The following is a 15,000-nucleotide window of genomic DNA, read 5'->3' as shown; positions in this document are numbered from 1 at the left end:
CCTAGATACACTATGCCTGAATAAAAGATGGGACGGTCACAGATGGAGCATCTTTGATCATGGGTCTGCCTGGATCAGGACTTACCTAGGGTTAAACAACAGCGTCAAATACTGTAGGCTACGTGTATGGTCATTGAGGGAGAATTTGACTGCTCCTTCTTGTAGTCCTGGTGGAAGGTGCTTATCTCCACGGTTCACAGCCCGCGGCGGCGGCGGCGGCCGTTTTTCCTTTTCCTATTCTGAGAGTTACGGTGGGGGGGGGATGACGGTTTGTTATTGTTGTTGTGGTGGTGGTGGTGGTGGTGGCGGCGGCGCCTGTTGCTTCGATAATTGCTTATACCGATGGTGGTGGTGGTGGTGGTGGTTGCGAGGGCGTGAGGAAACTAGGGTGGGGCGGGGGATACGGGTGGTGAGGGTTAGTGCGTGTGTGTGTGGTGGGAGAGGGGGGGGGGAAACTGCTTGGTGATAATCATAGCGATAATGATGTTGATGATGATGATGATGATGCTGGTAGTGGTGGTGGCGGTGGTGCTTTTTAAGTATTGCTGTGTAGTAAAGTTCGCACGCGCTTCTGTGTGTGTGTGTGTGTATACGTGTGTGTGTGCGTGTTTCTGCGTGTGTGTGTGTGTGTGTGTGTGCGATATGGTTCAGGAATTTTATGGAAGCAGCCGTCAGTTAGAGTGAAAGGCGAAGGGGGGAAGCGAAAGAGAAAGAGAGAAAGAGTAAGAGAAAGTGGTAAAAAGGAGGGAGAGAGAGAGATGGGGAGAAATGAGAGAGAGAGAGAGAGAGAGAGCTGAGGAGGACGATGAAGAAAGAGAGTGAGAGGACGTAGAGAGGGAGTGTGTGTGCAGAGAGAGAGAGAGAGAGAGAACACGTAGAGAGAATGTATAGAGAGAGAGAGAGAGCGTAGAGAGAATTTGTATATAGAGAGAGAGCGTAGAGAGGGAGTGTGTGTGTGTAGAGAGAGAGAGTGCGTAGAGGGAGAGAGAGCGCGTGCAGAGAGAGAAAGAGAGAGAGAGAACGCGTAGAGAGAATGTGTATATAGAGAGAGAGAGCGTAGAGAGGGAGTGTGTGTGTGCAGAGAGAGAGAGAGAGAGAGAAAACGCACAGAGTGAGAGAGGAGTAGTTCTATGAAGAGGGGGAAGGGTGGGAGAGAGCGTGTAAGAGCGAAAAGTTTTTTCGCCCAAGAACCGCCAATCGGAACTGTGGAAAGTTTCAGCTTCCACACAGACACATAGCGATAGACACACACACACACACATATATATGTATATATATATATATATATGTATAGATGTGTGTGTGTGTGAGTGTTACATACATGTATAGACAGACAGAAGTTCTTACACAGACAAACATACAAATACATTCCATAGATAGAAAACCAAACTCTCACACACACACACACACACCAGGCAGCGGCATTTGCGCCTCCCACCTCACTCCCCTCACCCCCCTCCTTCACACACACACACACGAGTGCGCGTGCACGCACACACACACACACACACGAGTGCGTGTGCACGCACAGAGAGAGAGAGAGAGAGAGAGAGAGAAAGAGAGAGTGTCTCTGCCTCATCCTCACGCGCGCACGCGTGCAGTCGAACACACCCGTTTATATACACACACACGTAGAGATTTCTTTTATACACACATCCCTCCACAGTAATAGAAACGGTAACAGCTTATAGGAACACAATCACACACCACACATACACACACACACACACACACATAATATATTATATATATATATATATATATATATATACACACACACGTACACAAGTTCCTAGAAGTCGCACACACAAATACATATAGACATATATATATATACATGCACATATAGACATACATACATATACACGCACACGCACACACACTCACATACACACACTCATACACGCATCCGTGCCCCCGTCCCCCACCCCCCAGGGCGGTTCACACTCGCAGCCAGTCGCATTCAACCAACGACACAATTTCACCGACATCAAAATTCTTGCAGCACTCCAAGACTCAGTTACCGCTGCCTTCCATAAGAATCCTTGTATATACACACACACATTAACGCATATACACGTAATATATATGCATATAAACACCCCCTACACACACACATGTTTATATACACACACATGTATGTATATAAGTGTGTATATATAGTCCTATAGGCCACTATGTGAATACAAGGCTGTCTTTTAGAGGTAAGAAGAACCATTCTTTTACTTTGGTAACTTCGAGTTCTTTAATGTTTATAATACAAAACCCTCCACAGGCACACATTCAGGGGCCCCTTTTTTCGATCCTGTCCCTCTGTCCCTGTTTAGCATTCCGGGTTCCTGTTCTTTGGTCAGTTCCGATCCCTTTGTCCATGCAGTTTCCATCCCAGAACAAAACTTATTATATATATATATAGGCATTTCAACACATTAGGGCCCCACCGATTTCTTTATTTTATCGTTTTAATTATCTTTTTTAATGAATATTGTTTTGACGAAATCCCGCTGAAATATGTTTTCAAGAATCTAGATTACCGATTTGTTGATAACTTCCACACAAGTTCTTGTTTTCGGAAGAATTTTGGATAATCTTTCTTCACCACCAATTCCCGAAATAGTTTCTTTAGATCTCTTTTTAAAATACGTGTTTGTAAAATGACAATTTGCTGAGATCTATTTTCTAGGATGTAAATTACGATCACGTTCATAATATTTTTATAAAACTTTGTTATTCTGAAGAACTTTCCGACCATTCTAACCTTTATCCCACATCCGATGTTGTTTACTTCAAAGCATTCTTTAAAAACATGCATATTTTTTGTTGTCACCATTTATTTATTATTTCTTTTTTAGAAATACCTTCTCGATGGTATTATGTACATGATGTAGATAACATTAATTTAAAAAATAGTTTATTTAAAGAACTTTTGCACCATTTTCCTCCCGACACACACATCTCGGCTTTGCTTCCACGCAGATCTCTACTAAATACATATTTATATTAAAAAAAACAACATTTTGCAACAATATGTTTTTGTAGGTGTGTGTTATGTAATAACGATTCTCCAAACACAGAAATCCGAAAACACACACACACGCAGTGGGAAAATGGTAAAGTTAACGGAAAATCAGTTGCGCCATGGTCGGGGTTTGAGAGTAGGAAGAAAAATCCGAAACTTTCTCCAAAGAAAGGAATAGTTTGTTTTGTTTTTTTTTGCATTCTAACGAAATAATTTGTAATATGGTCCTTAAAAACGTATCCCCGTAAGGTTGCGTTAAAAAAAACATGCCTTTTTCAGCATGCTATGATAAGATAAAGAAATCGGCGGGGCCCTAATGTGTTGATATGCCTATATATATATAATGTAGAGAGAGAGAGAGACTAAGAGACACACACATGTTCTTTCCCTCTCTCCTTCTCTCTGCCTATCTATCTATCTGTCACTCTTCCATCCTATCTCTGTCTGTTTACCATTCCGGGTCAGCGTTCCTTTATGTCCGACTAACGTCCGTCCAAATTCCACAGACACACACACATATATATATATATGCACAATCACGTACACACACATACACATCGTTTTCCTCTCTCTCTCTCTCTCTCTCTATCGCGTAAGATGGGGCACGGACCTGTGTTTGGTTGTTTTCAAATGCTAGAAATAGCAGCCAATAACAACATCGTATGGTAATGTGTGTGTGCGTGCGTGTATATATATATATATATATATATATATATATATATATATATATATATATACACACACACACACACACACACACACACACACAAATATATACATAACCTGATATAGTGAAGTGTTCCCTGAGGGTCTGCCCCTGTGGTTGACCATCCATATGCATTTGAAAATTCCATTGCAAGGTCCCAAACAACTATAATAGGAAAAGCCCATGCTGGAACCTCCAAATAAGAAACCTATCTTTATGCTTAATCTTTATCAGAGCACACACATGTATCTCTCTCTCTCTCTCACACACACACACACACACACACACACATATATATAGTGGAGGCGCAATGGCCCAGTGGTTAAGGCAGCGTACTTGTGGTCATAGAATCGTGGTTTCGATTCCCAGACTGGGCATGGAGTGAAAACACCTTTATGCTCCACGAGGCTCCGGCAGGGGATGGTGGCGAACCCTGCTGTACTCTTCCACCACAACTTTCTCTCACTCTTTCTTCCTGTTTCTGTTGCGCCTGTACTTCAAGGGGTCAGCCTTGTCACACTGTGTCACGCTGAATATCCCCCGAGAACTACGTTAAGGGTACACGTGTCTGTGGAGTACTCAGCCACTTGCACGTTAATTTCACGAGCAGGCTGTTCCGTTGATCGGATCAACTGGAACCCCCCTCAACGTCGTAAGCGACGGAGTGCCAACAACATACAGCAATATATGTATGTATATATCACCATCCTCATTTGATGACCATTGTCCATGCTGGCATGGGTTGGACAGTTTGACCAGGGCTGGCAAGCAGGAAGCTACACCAGACTCCAGTCTGATTTGCCAAGGTTTCTGCAGCTGGATGCCCTTCCTAGTGCCATATATATTCATTCTCAAGGCGGTGCCCCAGCATGGCCACAGTCTAATGACTGAAACATGTAAAAGAATAGAAGTATATATATATATGTGTGTGTACAAGTATTTCTTTAGGTATACATTATTGTGCATATATGTTTGACTGTGTACTTTTTTGAGTTGTGTAGCCATGCTGGAGCACCACCTTTAGTCGAGCAAATCAACCCCCAGGATTTATTCTTTGTAAGCCTAGTACTTATTCTATCATTTTCCAAACCGCTAAGTGACAGGGGATGTAAACACACCAACACCGGTTGTCAAACGATGGAGGTGGTCAGGACACACACACACACATTATATATTACTCTTTTACTTGTTTCAGTCATTTGACTGCGGCCATGCTGGAGCACCGCCTTTTAGTCATGCAAATCAAGCCAAGGATTTATTCTTTATAAGCCTAGTATTTATTCTATCGGTCATTTTTGCCAAACTGCTAAGTTACGGGGACATAAGCACACCAACATCAGTTGACAAGCGATGGTGGGGACACACACACACACACACGACGGGCTTCTTTCAGTTTCCGTCTACCAAATCCACTCACAAGGCTTTGGTTGGTCCGAGACTATAGCAGAAGACACTTGCCCAAGGTGCCACGCAGTGGGACTGAACCCAGGACCATGTGGTTGAGAAGCAAGCTACTTACCACACACCCACCCCTGCACCTAAGCACCCACTACACTCTCTGAGTGGTTGGCGTTAGGAAGGGCATCCAGCTGTAGAAACTCTGCCAAATTAGATTGGAACCTGGTGTTGCCATCCGGTTTCACCAGTCCTCAGTCAAATCGTCCAACCCATGCTAGCATGGAAAGCGGACGTTAAACGATGATGATGATATATATACACACACGCACATAAATGTTGAACAATGAGCGCTCGACACCGCATTGATGGATAGAATTTCTTGATTTGTGTTTTGAGGCTCCCATTGGTTTCATATCAAGAAAAACATCTTAATATCCTAACGATTTTTCAAGCTGATTGCATGGAGGAATGGTGTTTGTCTCCATTTTGGATGAAAACACAAAAATTCACAAATGTCCATTGTGTTGATTCAAAGGTTTTGCAATATTTTGGTAAGCTATTTGCTTAATTTGTCAAATTACAACAGAAGCAGCATTCGGAATCGAGGCCATTGTGTTATTCTGTCTGAAGCCGTATTATTTTATGCCAGTTTTTTTTATCCCATGCTAATATCGGTTTTTGTCATTGAAAATGTAGAGCTTTTTTGCTGAAACTCCCCCCTCCCCCCATCCTTTTGGTGATGAAGTGCTTCATGTGCAGAAAGTGAATCATGGGTCAGAAGTAATAATATATATAGGCGCAGGAGTGGCTGTGTGGTAAGTAGCTTGCTTCCCAACCACATGGTTCCAGGTTCATTCCCACTGCATGGCACCTTGGGCAAGTGTTTTCTACTATAGTCTCGGGCCGACCAATGCCTTGTGAGTGGATTTGGTAGACGGAAACTGAAAGAAGTCCGTCGTATATATGTGTATATATATATATATATATATATATATATATATATATATATATCATCATTGTCGTTTAACGTCCGCTTTCCATGCTAGCACGGGTTGGACGATTTGACTGAGGACTGGTGAAACCGGATGGCTACACCAGGCTCCAATCTGATTTGGCAGAGTTTCTACGGCTGGATGCCCTTCCTGACGCCAACCACTCATATATATATATATATATATATATATATATCTATGTGTGTTTGTGTGTCTGTGTTTGTCCCCCCCCCCCCCAAATCGCTTGACAACCGATGCTGGTGTGTTTACGTCCCCGTACTAATAAAATAAGTACCAGTGATACACTGGGGTCAATGTAATCAACTAGTCCCCACACCCTTTGATTTACAAGTACAACTCATTTTTTTCCCACCTGGGTGGACTGGAGCAATGTGGTGGTGGTGGCGGCGGCGATGATGATGATGGTGGTGATTATGTAGGGGTGTGTGTTAGTGTGTATGTCTTTTATGTTTTACTTGTCTCAGCCATTAGACTGTGGCCATGCTGGGGCACCGCCTACAAAAAATCTTCAGTCCAATGCATCATCCTACACAGCCACGAATATAATAAACTCCCATTTTTGTGTTAATTTGTCGGTTAGTTTCGTTAGCAATCCAAGGTTTCAACTAATTGAAATAATTCTGTATATATGTGGGTGCGTGCGTGCGCGTGTGTGTGTGTCTGCTCCACTCCTCGTGGCAATTTCACTGTTGTCTTTCTGTTATTTTTACCAAATATTACAACACAGACCCCCCCCCCCCCCGGCCAGACATGTTGGACTATTGTTTTATCTTGTGTAGGTGTGTGTGTGTGTGTGTGTGTGAATATATGTATGAATGTGTGTACACACACATTTATATATATATATATATATATATATATATATATATATATATACACACATACACAAGAACATTCTAATGCATTTATTGAGCCATTCCAGTTATGTTTAATGAAATTCACAGAACAAATACCTTTTTTGTCATTTCACTATGAACAAAAGCTATTTTGATGCGTTCATATACTCACACATACACAACACACGTGTTTTTGTCTATCTGTGTGTGTGTGTATATATATATATATATATATATATATATATATATATATATATATATATATATATATATATATATATCTACATATATATATATAGGCACAGGAGTGGCTCTGTGGTAAGAAGCTTGCTTACCAACCACGTTTGTGTACCTGTGTTTGTCCCTCCAATATTATTTGACAACCGATGCTGGTGTGTTTACGTCCCTGTAACTTATCGGTTCGGCAAAAGAGACTGACAGAATAAGTACTAGGCTTACAAAGAATAAATCCTGGGGTAGATTTGCTCGACTAAAGACAGTGCTCTAGCATGGCCACAGTCAAATAACTGAAACAAGTAAAAGAGTAAAAGAGTAAAAAGAGTATACATACATGCTTAAATATAGGTATTATATATATATATATATATATATATATATATACACACACACATGCATACAGACATGTCTGTATATATTTGTGTGTGTGCATGTGTGCGTATAGATATGTGTGTGTGTATGTATATATATATATATATATATACACACCCATATTATAACTGAAAACTCATAAACCTCACCTCGCATGCAGCCCAACTCCCAAGGGCCTCCTCCTCCTCTTCCTCCTCGCCCCTCACAAAACAAAATATTTCATAATTAACCCACCCCCACCCCGCCCCTCCACCCTCCCCCTCGTCAAAGAAACGAAATCTCTTCCATGCTGTTGGCATCAATGTCTGCAGTTCTTTAAAAGTGCTTCTGTCTTTAAATAATTTCGCAGCATTTGGCTTCTTCCTCAAGACTCCAGCTTGGCACTGCCGAAAGCACATACCTTTGCTCACCATACATATGTGTGTGTGTGTGTGTGTGTGTGTGAGTGTGTGTGTGAGTGTGCATGCTTGTGAATATATAAATACATATATACACACACACACATGTATCTCTCTCTCTCTCTCTCTCTCTCTCTCTCTCTCTCTCTCTGCTTATCTATCTATCTCTCTATAAATGGGCAAGAGTCTTCTACTATAGTCTTGGGGCCGACCAAAGCCACATGAATAGATTTGCTGGATGGAAACTGAAAGAAGCTTGTTATATATATATCTTATCTATAAAAGGCAGATTTTCTGTGAGTGTGTGTGTGTTTAAAATTCATACATTTACATAATTCCAAGATCATCGTTTAACGTCCGCTTTCCTTGCTGGCATGGGTTGGACAATTCGACTGAGGACTGGCAAGCCAGAAGGCTGCACCAGGCCCCAATCCGATCTGGCAGAGTTTCTACAGCTGGATGCCCTTCCTAACGCCAACCACTTCGAGAGTGTAGTGGGTGCTTATACAATTATAAATAAGGGTAAAAGAAAATTTTCTATGCCAATATGCTGAGAAATAGACTTTAAACCGTCAATCACCACATACAATATATATCGCTATAAGTATGCAGCGTGTTGAATCAAAGAAAGCAAGCAAAGAGAATTTTTTTTTAATTCCCTTATCTCTGGATCGGACCAATTTCTGGATTAATCCAAAGGATTTTTCCTTCATCAACAGAGGATACGATAAGAAATAAACGGAACACTTGCATGTACCCTTGGAAATAGCAGAAGCAAAGTCACAATTACATTTAAGTACCCCAAATATGTATGTATATATATATATATCATCATCATCATCATCATCATCGTTTAACGTCCGCTTTCCATGCTAGCATGGGTTGGACGATTTGACTGAGGACTGGTGAAACCGGATGGCAACACCAGGCTCCAGTCTAATTTGGCAGAGTTTCTACAGCTGGATGCCCTTCCTAACGCCAACCACTCAGAGAGTGTAGTGGGTGCTTTTATGTGTCACCCGCACGAAAACGGCCACGCTCGAAATGGTGTCTTTTATGTGCCACCCGCACAAGCCAGTCCAGGGGCACTGGCAACGATCTCGCTCGAAAATCCTACGGGAGCCAGTCAGGCGGTACTGGCAATGGCCACGCTCAAAATGGTGCATCTCATGTGCCACCCGCACAAGAACCAGTCCAGGGGCACTGGCAACGATCTTACTTGGCTTGCCGGGTCTTCTCACGCACAGCACATTTCCAAAGGTCTCGGTCAGTAGTCATCGCCTCGGTGAGGCCCAATGTACGAAGGTCTTGCCTCACCACCTCAGCCCAGGTCTTCCTGGGCCTACCTCTTCCACGGGTTCCCTCAACTGTTAGGGTGTGGCACTTTTTCACGCAGCTATCCTCATCCATTCTCACCACATGTCCATACCAGCGCAATCGTCTCTCTTGCACACCACAACTGATGCTTCTAATGTTCAGCTTTTCTCTCAAGATACTTACACTCTGACGGGTATTCACATTGACATTACACATCCAACGGAGCATACTGGCTTCATTCCTTCGAGCTTACGCATGTCCTCAGCAGTTACAGCCCATGTTTCACTGCCATGTAGCATGGCTGTTCGTACGCATGCATATATATATATATATATATAATGTACACACATCATACACAAGTAGAGTGGGGTCACAACAAGCATAGTAATTAACTTAGTAACACTCCAACATGTATTTGGTGGCTACCCGGGTACTGAGACAAAATAATAGTATTCGCAATAATTATAATAATATTATAATAATTATAATAATATTAACCAGTCACTAGAACAAGCAATGTAATATTAACTGCTTAAATGACATTAGATACTCTGTCAAAGCATTGTATGGAACAACAAATGCTGCTCGTGTAACACAGTGAGGAAATTTAATCAAAGAATACGGAATTAATATTCAAGGACATTTACGCTCAATGTGAAGTGTGCGGGGAGAGGGATAGAGATGAGAGGTATGTAGGGATGTGTATGAAGAAAGAAAGAGTGTGGTTTGGTGTATAGAAATAATATTCAAGGACGTTTCCACTCGGTTTATCATCATCATCATTGTTTATATGCTTGCATAGGTCGAATGGGATTTTGTTGACGTGGATATTTTCACAGCTGGATGCCCTTCCTGTCACCAACACTTTGCCTGTTTTCAAGTGAGGTGATATTTTGTATCGGCCCCTTTGCCTTTCCCTTGGATAACATCAGTGGCATGGATAGGGGAGGCTGGCATGCATGGGCCACTGATGGTCTTCCATAAACTATTTTACCTGAACTTGGGCCTCAGAGGGGAACTTTCTAGGTGCAACCCCCATGATCATTCATGACTGAATGGGGGAGGGGGTTCGCGAGCCCCCTGAATGAGGAGTTCTGATATCTGTTTTGACTGGGGTGGGGGGTGGGGTCACCAGTTGCTGATACTGAAGTAAATGTACATGGATATACATTATTTATTTTTTTCATTTTCTGTTCAGGAGAGAGGAGAAGGGTCCATCACCCAGTGATAGGGAGAGAGAGGGAGGTCTGCAACAACACAAGGGGTCCACTGTAGGTACCCAAAGTCCCACATGATGATAGCCTTAAACCAAGCGATGGACTGACTCTGTCAACAGTATAGGCCACGGTGGGATTTGAACCGAGGACACAAGGAAATGGAACAAATACTACAAGGCACCTGGTCCCTCGATTTTATTGTTCCACCACTGCACTGCCCCAGGGTGGGAACTTTTCATCGACCATCAGTAGGATGAACAGCAAATTTGCTCTTGGTCAGATTTGAATTCATGACACCCAGGGTCGTAAGAACTATGACAAGGTATTTTGTTCGATGCTCTATCAACTCGACTGGTTCCCTGCATGAAGAAGAGAAGAGCGAGAGTAATGTTTAGAGAATAATTCGTTTAGGGGCTGCAGCCTCCTGAATAAACAAAAGATTAAACAGATTCAGTTTGTGTTTAATATATTAATGCAGGGAGAAACGCACAGCTGACTACATGTGTGGATGGGTGGGGGGTATAAGTAGTGCATGTGTGTGTATATATATATATATATATATATATATATATATATATATATATATATATACACGCAATACACAATGCTGTTTGAGGTATTTTTCATTAGCCATAATGTATGTGTGTGTGTGTCTGTTTATATATGTGTGTATGTAAATACATACACTGTATAGATAAACATATACAAACATGTATGTATATATATATATATATATATATATGCACACACACACACACACACACACACACACACACACACACATATAGATAGAGTGATAGATAGATAGATAGATACACACATACATATATATATATATCCATACATGCATACATAGATACATATATATATAATATACATATATAATGTATATATAGATACATACATATATATATAGATAGATACACACACACATATATATATACAGATGCATACACATATATATATATATACATTTATATATATATATATATGCACACAGATGCTATGGAAAAAAGATGGGAATGGTGGAGTGGAGTGGGGCCTTTTCAGACACACATCCCACAAACTATGTTCACTATTATTATTATTATCATTAACTAACTCCCCACCCACGAGTCATCCAACCCCCACAACCCCATCCCAAGTGGTGCTTCTCTTTAAGGGAGCAAAACTTGAATTTGTACTCGGCCGGGGCCCCGGGTCGTGCAGCTCCTCTCTTTGTTGCTCTGTTCTTGTGCCGACAGATGGCAGCACTTGTCACAGATCAGCTGATCTGTCTGTCTCTGTTTTCTTCTCCCTCTCTCTCTCTCTCTCTCTCTCTCTCTCTCTCCCCCTCTGGGGATGTTTTTTGTGCATGCAGGCTTGTGTGTATGTGTGTGTGTGTGTGTGTGTGTGTGTGCTTATAGAATTTGATTCATGCACACATCTGGTTGTGTGTATTTTTATATATATATATATATATATATATATATATATATATATATATATATATATATATATATATATATACCGGAGTAAGCACATGAAATGTGCAACAAGGTGGAAAAAAGAGTACTCAAATACCAGAGGTAGAGTAATATGCTTTATTTAAAAGCAGCAGAAATATAACAAAAAAACCGTTACTCTGAGTTTCACGTTCCCGTTCATCGGACAGTTTTGTTAGGGTTAGGGTTAGTCCGATGAACGGGAACGTGAAACTCAGAGTAACGGTTTTTTTGTTATATTTCTGCTGCTTTTAAATAAAGTATATATATATATATACTTTATATACTTATATTTATATATTTGATCCTTTATATTGAACACTCAAATATTTCATCTACATTCAATACTTTATTTCATGGTGCCATCCATTTTTATTTTATTTTATTTTATATTATATATTGTATATTATATTATATATTGTATATTCCATATTCTATACCCCACATTGGTTCTGCAGGAATATAAATAAAACATAAAAAACAGACAGAGTTGGAACTCTTTTAAACAAAATAATATATTCCTCTATACACAATCATACAAAAAAAAACCCTTTTTTGTATTTATTTTTACTCGCATATATATATATATATATGTTTGCATATATGTATGTATATATGCATTCATCTGGCCCCTGTTGGGATGGAAAAACAGGTACAAAAATGAATATGCAAAATGCCATATGTGTGCTAAACAGGTATGGCTATGAGATTAAGAAGCTGCAATGTCTATGTAGGTATATTTCAATATAATAATATGACAAGAAAATGCGGAGTTTTAACAGATTATCATCAATTTTATTGTCAATTTCATATTACCAAAAGGGTAGCAGGCTGGCAGAATCGTTAGCATGCCGGGCGAAATGCTCAGCGGCATTTCGTCTGCCGTTACATTCTGAGTTCAAATTCCACCGAGGTCGACTATCTATATATATATATATGGGTAAAGAAAGGGTAAAGATCCCCTTCAGTCATGAATAACCAAGGGTTTGTACCCAGAGAGTTCCACCTCCAAGGCACAAATAAACAGAGAGAATAAAAAGCACTTTTTCCACTGAGGGCTTATAGGCCCTGTTATTAGGCTATTTTCTTTGGTCATTGTACGGTGACCACTTATAAGGTTTAAGCTTATTAAACATTTATTCTTATTATTTACAGAATTGTAACAATCACCACTGCTTATCAGAAGCCATCTATGTGTGTGTGTGTGTGTGTGTGTGTGTAAATATATATATAATGTTTCTGTTTGTTGTATTTGTGTGTGTGTGGTATTTTGCTAATAGAATCCAAGGTTATATCAATCCCTTCCCCCATTTTGTTGGGGCCCCAAGGACAAAACTGTTCAATACCCATCTTGGGTTACACGTCAGTGCAGTCTTAAAAATGCTTAATTGTATGAGACAATCCAGGACCAAGGACGTGATTAATCCAGGGTCACTTCCAACAATTGAATACACACACAACCCCCCCCCCCCCCCGTACACAGGATGTATGATTGTTTCTTTAATCTCTGTGATGGATTTTTAATAAGGAAATTGCTTCCATGTCTATCTGACATGTAAAACTCTGTTAAAATTCTTTAAGTTGGTGCCCCAGCATGGCCAGAGACTAACAACTGAAACAAAAGCTAAAAGATGTATTTATACACACACACTGCATATACACTCACAAGTACACCTTCTCACCTTGCCTTCTAGGTTCTCTAATTACAGGTAAGAAAGTGGTTGTTTTTATAGTTCTTTTATTTTTTTACCGAAATCTTTCCCATTGAAATGGAATGTTTCTAAGAGAAAGGGATTGTGGGGCTGTGATATAGGTTTCGTCTGATAGGGTTTCATGTTGTGGCAGGGTTTTTTGTAACATGACCCTTCAAGAACACAAGTGGGATTGCAGTGTTTGTATGTGTGTGTGTATATAGATAATATATACACACACACACACACACACAAATTAGGTGTGTTAAATACAACAGTTTGGATATGAAATACAAATGTATATATGTATTTGTGCAAAATGAGAGAAAGCAAGAAATGAAGACCCTCAGACAATGAATATTTAAATACAGTGGAGGCACAATGGCCCAGTGGTTAGGGCAGCAGACTTGCAGTCGTAGGATCGCGGTTTCAATTCCCAGACCGGGCATTGTGAGTGTTTATTGAGCGAAAAACACCTAAAGCTCCACGAAGCTCCGGCAGGGGATGGTGGCGAACCCTGCTGTACTCTTTCACCACAACTTTCTCTCACTCTTTCTTCCTGTTTCTGTTGTGCCTGTATTTCAAAGTCTTCTACTACAGCCTCGGGCCGACCAAAGCCTTGTGAGTGGATTTGGTAGATGGAAACTGAATGAAGTCCATCCTATATATATATATATGTGTGTGTGTGTGTGTGTGTATTTGTGTATCTGTGTTTGTCCCCCCAACATTACTTGACAACCGATGTTGGAGTGTTTACGTCCCCGTAACTCAGCAAAAGATACCAACTGAATGCGTAATGGTCTTACAAAGGATAAGACTTGGGCGGGGGGGGGTCGATTTCTTCAACTAAAAGATCAACTCCACCCACCCCTTTTCAAAGCGGTGCTCCAGCATGGCTGCAGTCAAATGACTGCAGCAAGTAAAAGAATTGAAAATATTGCCACCACCGCCGCCGCCGCCGCGGCTGCTGCTGCTACTGCTACTGCTACTGCATCCTTGTTTTCTTCACATGAGAAAGAAGGCATGTGGCATTTTCAGCTGTGCAAACCACCACCACCACCACCAGCAGTAGTGTCACTTACCCCCTATCGACCACCCACCCATCCACCGGCGCCACCCCCCTCCCACTACCCCTCACCACCACCTTCAACCATAGAAACCATCAATCTCTATTAACATTTAGTACACAGGAGACAAACACCTCCATCATCATCATCATCATCGTCGTCGTATTGGCATCATCACCATGACCACCACCACCACCACCACCACCTCCTCCTCCACTAACATCGCCACCAAATCAGCAGTCACC

At 41.1% G+C, this 15,000-nt stretch overlaps 1 protein-coding gene across 2 annotated transcripts in view; it reads left to right on the top strand.

Annotated features, from left to right (window-relative positions):
• The window catches only part of LOC106879903 (chondroitin sulfate N-acetylgalactosaminyltransferase 2), a 51,330-nt gene that overhangs the window by 21,104 nt on the left and 15,226 nt on the right, over positions 1-15,000 (top strand). Inside the window, exon 1 of one of the 2 annotated variants that reach the window (XM_089345606.1) lies at positions 1,944-2,204. The exons of the other annotated variant lie outside the window; for it this stretch is intronic. The gene's annotated coding sequence lies outside the window, so the exon portion shown is untranslated. Of the gene's footprint in view, positions 1-1,943; positions 2,205-15,000 lie in introns of those variants that run through there. 2 annotated transcript variants of the gene reach the window in all.

This window comes from Octopus bimaculoides, chromosome 29, assembly GCF_046866305.1.
Source record: "Octopus bimaculoides isolate indiv1 chromosome 29, ASM4686630v1, whole genome shotgun sequence".
Lineage (NCBI taxonomy): Eukaryota > Metazoa > Mollusca > Cephalopoda > Octopoda > Octopodidae > Octopus > Octopus bimaculoides.
Note: the sequence above shows the minus strand (reverse complement) of the source record. Positions and strands in the feature narration are given on the sequence as shown.